This window comes from Elephantulus edwardii, unplaced genomic scaffold (genome assembly GCF_000299155.1).
Source record: "Elephantulus edwardii isolate Elephantulus edwardi_28Jun2011 unplaced genomic scaffold, EleEdw1.0 scaffold00154, whole genome shotgun sequence".
NCBI lineage: Eukaryota > Metazoa > Chordata > Mammalia > Macroscelidea > Macroscelididae > Elephantulus > Elephantulus edwardii.
This window is the reverse complement of record NW_006399904.1, coordinates 395321-405017: the sequence shown is the minus strand read 5'-3', so window position 1 is coordinate 405017 and position 9697 is coordinate 395321.

Here is a 9697-nt window from a genome sequence, read left to right as displayed (position 1 = left end):
AGGGACCTCTCAAGATTATTGAAATGCAACGATGTCAGGCTGGAGACTAAGGTGCACCTGATCCAGGCTATAGTCTTTGCATCGGAGAATTGGACAGTGAATAGGGATGATAGAAAGAGCATTGATACCTTTGAGTTGTGGTGCTAGAGAAGAGTGTTGAATATATCATGGACTGTTAGGAGAACAAACAGGTTTGTCCTAGAGAAGTTGAAGCCGGAATGTTCCCTGGAGTCAAGGATTCTGAAGCTTCGTCTGACATACTTTGGGCATATTGCAAGGAGGGATTGGTCCTTGGAGAGGGACATCATGTTTGGGAGAGTGGAGGGATGGCACAGGAGAGGAAGACCCTCAAGGAGATGGATCGATTCTTTGATTGGCGTGGTGGAAATGAATGTGTTTGAGACAGCAAGGTTGGCACAGGATAGAATGACATTTAGGGCTCTTGTACCTGGGGTCTCTATGAGTCGCAAACAACTCGATGGCACATAAGAACAACAACAAACAACGTAATAACATATTTCAATATGATAAATTCAGATTATCCAAGAGAAAATAAACATAAATAGAAACCTAAAATGAGACTTTGTGTTAAGATATATGTTTAGATAACAAACCTAGGTAAATTGAGGTCAGGACCTAGTAGCAAGAAGCTGCACTGTATTCCCGAAGGTGTGTGGTTTGAATCCACAAGAAGCTCTGCTGGAGAAGGAGGGGCAATCCCCCCTGTGCCATTCAGCTCTGATTTGACAGTACACAACAACAACAACAAAAAAAACCCCGCAAGGTAAATTAGTATTGTCAAAATCATAATCCATGTGCTTTTGAGAGAATGCGAGAAGTTAAATAATTGAGAATTGGAAAATTGAATAAGGGTGAAAGTGCTCTTCTGGGTTGCTGATAAATTTCTTTTTCTTTCTTGGTGATGGTACCACTGATGTATCACCTGATAATATTTCATTTATTACATGTGCTGTGTTGGTGTATATTTTCCTGAATATTATTTGTATTTCAGACTTTGAAAATATTAAAGGTATAAGGAAAAATGAGCTATCAAATCCAGGAAACATTTTCTAGTCCTGTCTATTTTATATTTTACATTTAATTTTTTAAAAATGTACTATTTTATTGCATGTCACTTTAATTTTTCACATTTTGTGGTAGTTCTTCAACTATTTTACTGCTTTTTATTTCAAATCAATGTCAAAAAATTGTTTTTTAAACTTTTGATTTGATATGAGTTCTTTTTTGTTTGTACTTTATTCGTAAGATGACAGTGTTAATATCTATGTCCTAAAATCACAGTTTTAATACCCTTGGTGTAGTGTTATTGAGTTTACTGCTAGCCCCAAAACACACAGTTCTAATCCTCCAGATACTCCATGGGGAAAAAAGATGGATAATCTTCTTCCAGGTGATGTGTATCCTTTGAAAAGTTATCAGAGACCTATGAGCTGATTCCAACCTAGCAGCATATAACAATAATATATTAAGCAATAAAGAAATAGGTATCTTTGTGGTGTTTAGGAATGAAATAAGTATTAATTATTCCCTGCTATTGCATTGTTGTTGTTTTTAGGTGCCTTCAGGTTGAATACTACTCAGAGTGACCCTAGGAACAGCAAAGATACCTAATTCTCCAACTTTCTTGGCACAGACTGGTGAGCACTTCCAGGGTAGAATCCGTTTGTTGAAATATGTTAACTGATATCCCATCAATTACCGGGTCCTTGTTTTTTGTCAGTTCCTGCAGGGCAGCTTGAACTTTCTCTTTCACCACCATTGGTATTGAACCTAAGTTGTTTCATGAAATAATTCAGTGTCAGCCAGTTATTTTTTTAACAGTAACTATCTGTACTCCTTCCATTTTCTTTTGATGCTTCCTAGACCATTCAATATTCTACCCATAGCAATTTATTCTTTAGTTTCTTTAGCTTAAGAAATGCTAAGCAAGTTCAATCCGTTTGATTTTCTGATTCCAGTTCTTTGCACTTTTCATTATAATACTTTACTTTGTTTTCCTGCGCTGCACTTTGAAATTATATGTTCAGCTTCTTAAATTCTCGATTTTTCGGTTTGGCTTCTCAGCACCATAGGGAAATATTCAGAGTCTCTTCTGACCTCCATCTTGGTCTTTTTTTCTTCTCTCTCTTTGTAATGACTTTTTGTGTTCTTCCTGGATGATATTCTTGATATCCTCCTACAACATATCTGATATTTGTTCATTAGTATTCAAGGCCTCAAACTTATTACTGACATGGGTTTTAAATTCAGGTGGAATAGACTCAAGGTCAAACTATAGCTCTTGTGGATTTTATTTCATTTTCTTTAGTTTCAGTTTGAATTTGCATTTGAATTTGCATATTACCTGGCCTAGTTTTTACAGCTGATATTGAGCTTCTCCAATAATGCTTTCCATTGTTGAAATCAATGTAATACCTGTGTAGACCATCAGATGAAATCCTTGTGTATAGCTGCCATTTGTATTTCTTATAAAGATATTTGCAATGAATAAATCATTAATTGTATGGAATTCTATCATTCTGTCTGCAGCATAGCAAGTTATTAAAAGCACCATAGTCCGATACAGACATTCTTTAGTGTTCAAATTAACCTGATTGCAGACTTTCTCTCTCCAATATGTCTCCTGATCTCCTGACTGCTTATCTCAAGTTTATTGATGGTGGATAAAAGTAAGATGAAGTCATTAACAGTGATATCACCTACCAGTCCCCTGTTGAGAATGTTGTTTTCTTGACATTGAGATGCAATCTGTATTGAAGGCTGAAGTGTTTAATTTTTGATAACATATGTTTCAAGAGTTCCTCACTTTCAGCAAGCTGGAAAAGTGTTGCCATCTGCATAATGAAGATTACTAATGAGTCTTCTTCAATTCTAATGCAACATTCTTCTTCATAGAGTCCAGATCCTCAGTTATCTTAGGAATAGGTTTGAAGAATTGAACACCAATTATCAAAGACCAGAAGAGTTTTTGGAGGACATCAAGGATATCTTCCATAGAGAGAGCAAATCAAAGAGGAGGAAAAACTAAAATAGATGTCAGAAGACACAGAAAATTGTATTTGGTCATCAAGAAACCAAAACAAAGGCAAAAGATGTTGAGGTAAAGTTTTTGGAGAAGTTATCTCAAAGAGTAATTCAAAAAGACAAGTTACTTTAAAGGAATACGTAGAGAGCTGTAATTGGAGAAGAAAAAGGGAAGAACTCAATCTGCATTTTCAACTGAAAGAACTGAAAAACAGATTCAAGCCTCAAGTTGCAGTATTGAGAGATGCTATGGACAAAACATTCAATTATACAGAAAGCATCAAAAGAAGAAGAAAGAAATACAGAGAAACATTGTACAAAAAAGAACTGACCAATACCGAAATATTACAGGAAGCATCACATAATCAAGTGTCAATAATAAAAAAAGAAAGAAGTTCAAGTCGCACTGAAGATATTGGCAAATAAATGAGGTCCCAGGGAACAATGGGATATAAATTTAAACTATATTTAAACTATCAGATGCAACCTTGGATGTTACTTAGCAGTCTACATCAGGAACATCATGTCTATATCAGAAGTCTACATTAGAGAACAGCTATCTGACCTATTGACTGGAAGGAATTCATATTTGTTTCCATTCCCAAGAAAGGTTATTCCACATGGTGTAGAAATTACTAAAAAATATCAACATTACATGTAATCAAAATACTGCTAGGGATCATTAAAAAAAAAGGCTAGAACAGTACATAGACAGAGAATTGCCTGACATTCAAGTTGAATTTAGAAGAGGCTGTGGCACCAGGGATATCATTGCTGATATCAAATGGATCCTGGTTGAAAGCAAAGAATAATGGAAGAAGGTCTATTTGTGTTTTGTTGACTATGCAAAGGTATTTAAGTGGAACATAACAAATTAAAGCTACCTGAGAAGAGTAGAAATCTCAGAATGCTTAATTGTGTTCACTTGAAACCTATACCCTAGACCAAGAAGATGTTGAGCAAATAAAGCAAGGAAACGTTGTTGTTGTTGTGTGCCATCAAGTCAGAACCGATCCATAGCTGACCCTCCAGCAGGTTTTTCAGAAGCAGTAATTACACAAAAGAAAATTGCCCATCCTAAAATCCCACAGAGCACTTAGTGGATTTGAACTGCTTGCCTTAGGGGTTGCAGCACAGATTCTTACCATTTAGCCACTAGGAAGCTTTTATGCAAACAGAGCAAGGGAACACTATATGATTTAATATTAAGAAAGTCTTGTGTCAGAGTTGAATCCTTTCTCCATATCTATTTAATCTATATACAGAGCAAATAATTTAAGAAACTGTGCTTTTGTTAGGTGCAGCCAAATATGCTCCAATTCTTAGCAATCTTACGTTTAACAGAACAAAATAAAATATCTTGAGTCATACTGATATTAATGCATTTTTCTATAGGAGTTATATGCTGAAATAGTCAACAAATAAGGGAATAAGAAAACTATAATATATCTATATAAAGGAATAAAATGCAGCATTGAAAACAATGAACTTGCAAAACATGAATGAATCTGAAAGACATTGTGCTGAGTGTAAAATCTCAGACACAAAAGGTTATACATTGCATAAGAGCACTATTATTAAAAAAAAGGATAGACACAAGGGAAGAAAGAAGGAAGAGATAGATAATAAACACTACACAGGAATAGGTGAAGAGAAGGGCTACCTGAAAGGAATGGATGAATTGATATTATATGGAAAACAATTAAAAATCTGGACAAAGACATGCATTACAAAGTGAATGAATGAAAATCTGTCCTTTCTGTAAACCTTCACTAAAATTGCATACAAAGATGTGTCTGACATCTGCAATGATGACTTTCATCCCAAGACCTATTCTGAATTTAACTTGAATTATTGGCTGTTCACTGTCAATCTACCATTTCAGATATGTTTTTAACAGTATTCAGCAAGATTTTACTTTTATGTAATATTAATTATATTATTCAATAATGTCCACATTCTGTTCAATTATCTTTAAAAAAATGGGTCAAATGTACATCTCTTGTAGACAGTTAGCTATGTAGTTCTTTTCCATATTTGTTGAAAGAGACTGGTGAATATGTCTAAGTTTGCATCTGTTTCTTGAAACACTTCAATTCATATTCCATCAATCCCTATGATCTTATTTTCTGTGAAGGCCTTTAGTGCAACTTGGACTTCTTCATTCAGGACTTGTTCATTAGCTACTTCCCTGGAATGGCTCAATGTTGATCAATCATTTTTGGTACAGTGACTCTGTTAGTCCTACTATCTTCTTTTGATGTTTCTGCACGTTCAAGATTTTTCCCATAGAATCCTTCAGTGTGCAATTTGAGACTTTAATTTGTTTTTTAGTTCTTTCAACTTGAGAAATGTTGACCTATTCTTGTGAATTTTGTTTTAATACTTTACTTTGTCCTTTTGAGTTACTCTTTGAGGTATTCTGCATTTCTTCCCTTCATTTTGGCCTATCTTCATTCTAGTGCAAAATCTTTGGTGGCCTAGCCATAAACAGTTGCACTACCAACCCAAAGACACATAGATCAAGAGATGGACAATCTCCTTTGTCTTATTCACATACAGAAAAAAATACCTAGATAGTAAGTTATGAGTCAATTCTGACTTGAAAGCAAATAAGGACAACATCAGTGTATGTTAGTATTGTTTTTGTGCCTCTCACAATCCATTATACACACCCTGCAATTAACTACTGCCTACCATTTGCAGGCAAGGATGATGTGATTTCACCTCACATACTTTGGGCATGTTGCTAGGAGAAGCTATTCCTTGGACAGGGCATGATGGTGGGAAGAGTGTAGGGTTGGTGAAGGAGAGGGAGACTCTTTACCAGACAGATTGGCATGGTGACGCTTGCAATAGACTCTAGTGTGTCAAGAAGTGTGAAGATGGCAGGACACAACAGGGTTCAGATCCCTTGTTCGTAGGGTTGCTACAAGTTGTACTGTACTCAACTACACCTAACAACAATCACTTGTCTATTATCACCTCATTTCCCTACGTCTCCTCAAATAACACCGACTCTCTCTGCTCCCCTCCACCAACTGCTTCAAATCCAGTGATTATCTGCCCAAGATCTTCCCTTTTATAGTTTTCTCCCCCACTTCTGGGGAGAGAAAATTTAAAATTTAAAAATTTTAAACAAATATTGTTCAGTTATCCTCCTGTTTTCAAAATAGTGGTCTTATGCAGTATTTGTCTTTATATGGCTGAATTGTTGCATGTCATGTATTGCTCTCTAGGCTCTCCTTGGGTATGTAGTATTTCACACAATTGTTGTTTCCTTAGTTCTGCATAGCATCCCATTGTGTGAATATATCACAATTTCTCAGTCATTCAACTGTTGATGGGCATTTGGGCTCTTTCCACTTCTCACCATTGTGAAGAACTCTGCTATGAAAATAAGTGTACATATCTTTGTTCAAGTCTCAGTTCTTATTTCCTCGGGATATAGTCCTAGCAGTTGAATGGCTGCGTTATATGGAATTTCTGTATTCAGCTTTTTAAGGAAACACCAAACTGCCTTTCATAGCACTTGTACCATTTTACAATCCCACTAACAGTGTATTAGAATTCCAATTTCCCCACATCCTCTTCAATAGTTATTGTTTGCTGTGTTGTTAAACCTTATTACTGCTACTGGGATGAGATCCTATCTTGTTGTTTTGATTTGAATCCCAATAACTGCCAGTGATTTTTAACATTGTTTGTTAGCCATCTGAATATTCTTCTTTGTGAAAAGTCTTTTTAGGTACTTTGTTCATTTTGTGATGGGATGATGAGGATTCCCCCAACCCCCAGCAGGTGATTAAGGGCTTTTATCTTGAGAAGCTAATAGGTTACAATTCAGATTGGAAACAGGTTACAATTAGTCAGGACAGCTTCTCCAACATGCTTGTGTGGTTTTTGACCCAAGCCTCACAATTTGTGTCAGTGTTACAAAGCTCTCTTAGTCTTGCCATGCCATCTCTCTGCACTACATTTCTCTAATAGGCTTGACTGAAAGATTCTGGCTCTGTAAAGCAGCAGGCCCTTGTCAACTCTGTCTCACATCAGTCAGTTTCTGGCTGCAACCACTGCTGTTACTGCCCTCAAGTAGGTCCTGATTTGACTGGAGCAAGAATCCCTGGCATTTCATGGTGCATGCTACATTCTCCACTTCTTTCTTTTTAAATTTAGTATTTTTTAATTGAGTTTCATAAAATAATACCTTCATAGTATGTTTCATTCATATGCAATGTGTTTTATACAATCTTTCATTTACATTGTGTTTTATCCAATCATTCATATACTGCTTTCTATTTTACATTAATTTTTTATACTAGTTTACTTGCAAAATTTGAGTACATTGTTTTTCACACCAGATTCTTCCCATTCCCTCACCCCCCCCAACTCATTAAATTGTGTGACCCTATCATTAATATCCCCCAGGCACATCCTCACCCATCTGAGTCCACTCTCTCCCCACTTGGCTACTCAAACTCATTCTAGAATAATGGTTTTATACAGTATTTGCCTTTAGGAGGCTGAGTTACTCAGCATAATGCTCTTCAGTCCCTCCTAAATTAGGTAATAATTTACAAAATCATTACTCATGCATGCTGCGTAGTATTCCAAATTACGTATCATAATTTCTCAATCCATTCAACTGTGGTTAGACATCTGGGCTGTTTCCATGGCCTTGTGATGGTGAATAATATTGCTATGAACATTGGTGTACAAGTCTTCATTTGTGCCTCTGTTCTCATTTTCTCATGATAGTTTCCAAGTAGCAGAATAGCTGGGTCATATGAAGTTTTTATGTTCAGCTTTTTGAGGAAGCGCCTTCCAGAGTGGTTGTACCATTGTAAAATTCCAACAATGTAAAAGAGTTCCTATTTCACCACACCCTTTACAACATTTAAAACTTGCTGTCCTGTTAAACTTTGCTATGGCTACTGGAGTGAGAGATGGTATTGTGGTTTTGATTTGCATCTCTCTTACTGCTAGTAATTTTGATAATTTCTTCATGTGTCTGTTGGTCATTTGAGTATCTCCCTCTAAAAATTCTTTCCATGTCTTTTGTCCATTTTATAATTGAGTTGTCAGTCTTTCTTTTGTGGAGGCCTAGTAGCATTCTGTAAACTTCCATTATAAGACTTCTGGGGCTTTTTTTGTGTTTTTTTCTTTTCTTTTTTTTTTTTAAAGCCTTGTATTATTTTGTAACTTTAATTATGAAACTTGTCTGTAATATCATCCCCGAATGTATTTTCCTAGTCTGTGGGCTTTCTTTTCACTTTGTTGGTGGGAAAAAAGTTTCTTCACACAAAGGAATTTGATTATAAGAAGGTCACATGTTGCTTTTATCCTATCCTGGTTGTACATATGTGTACAAACTATTTAGCTTTGTGCTAAAGCTTCTAAATTTGTTCCTATATTGTCTCTTAGGATCTTTAGGGTTTTGGATTTTACCCTTTTGTCACTGATTCATTTTAAGTTGGTTCTGTACTTCGTTTAAGAGGTGGATCCTATTTCAGATTTCTGCATCTGGGTGTCAAGTTTTACAAGCACCATTTGTTGAAGATGGTGCTAATTTCCCACTTAATGGATTTTGTTTCCTTGTCAAAAATCAGTGGCCTGTACATAGATGGGTTGATTTCTGAGTACTCAATTCTTTTACATTCATATGGGTGTTTATCCTTGTATCAATATCATATTTTGTTTGGGGGTTTTTTTAGTACCATATTGTTTTGATTATTTCTACTATGTAGTTGCAAAGATTTGAGGATCAGAGAGTGAGATACTTATTTCACTTCTGTTTTTCAGAAAAAGCATTGCTTATTCGGAGAGTCTCACTTACAAATAAAATCGGAAATTGCCATTTCTATCTCCTTGAGGAATAAAATTAGTATTTGTGTTGTGATTGCTTTGAACCTATAGATTGCTTTTGGTAGGATTGCCACTTTCACAATGGTCTGTCTTCAATTATATGAATAAGAATATTTCCATTTAGTTAAGCTCTTACTGTTTTTGGTGGTAGACTTTTTAGATTTTATAAAGGTCTTTTGTGTCGTTAGGTTTATTCCCAAATATTTTATTTTGTTGGCTCTTGTAAATGATATTGTTTTTCTATTTTCCTTTTCCTTTCTTTCTTTGTTGCTGAAGAGAAATCCAGCACATTTTTATATATTGATTTCATATCTTACCATTCTATTAAATTGGCCTAGTAGATCTAACAGATTTTTTTTTTTGTTCAGTCTTCGGGGTTCTCTGTGTAAGCTCTCAACTGCATATAGTGACATTTTCACCATTTGCCAATTTGGATGTCTCTTTATTCTTCTTTTGCCTTATTGACCTATCTAGAAATTTTGATACAATACTGAATTGCTTTTGTTGTCATTGTTGTTGTGTACCATAGCGACAGAACCAAATCATAGCTGATCCTGTGGTGGGTTTTCAGGGGTAGTTAATCACATGGGAGAAGACTGCCCATCCTCTTCCCATGGAGACACTTGAACTATGTGCCTTCAGGATTCAAGATCCTTACCTGGTCCCTGTTCTCAAGGGGAATGACTTGACATTCTCTGTGTTGAGAATATCGTTGGCTCTTTTCATATATGTTGTTATTGTTATTATGTGATGTTGAGTTGCCTATGACTCATAGATACTCTAGGTA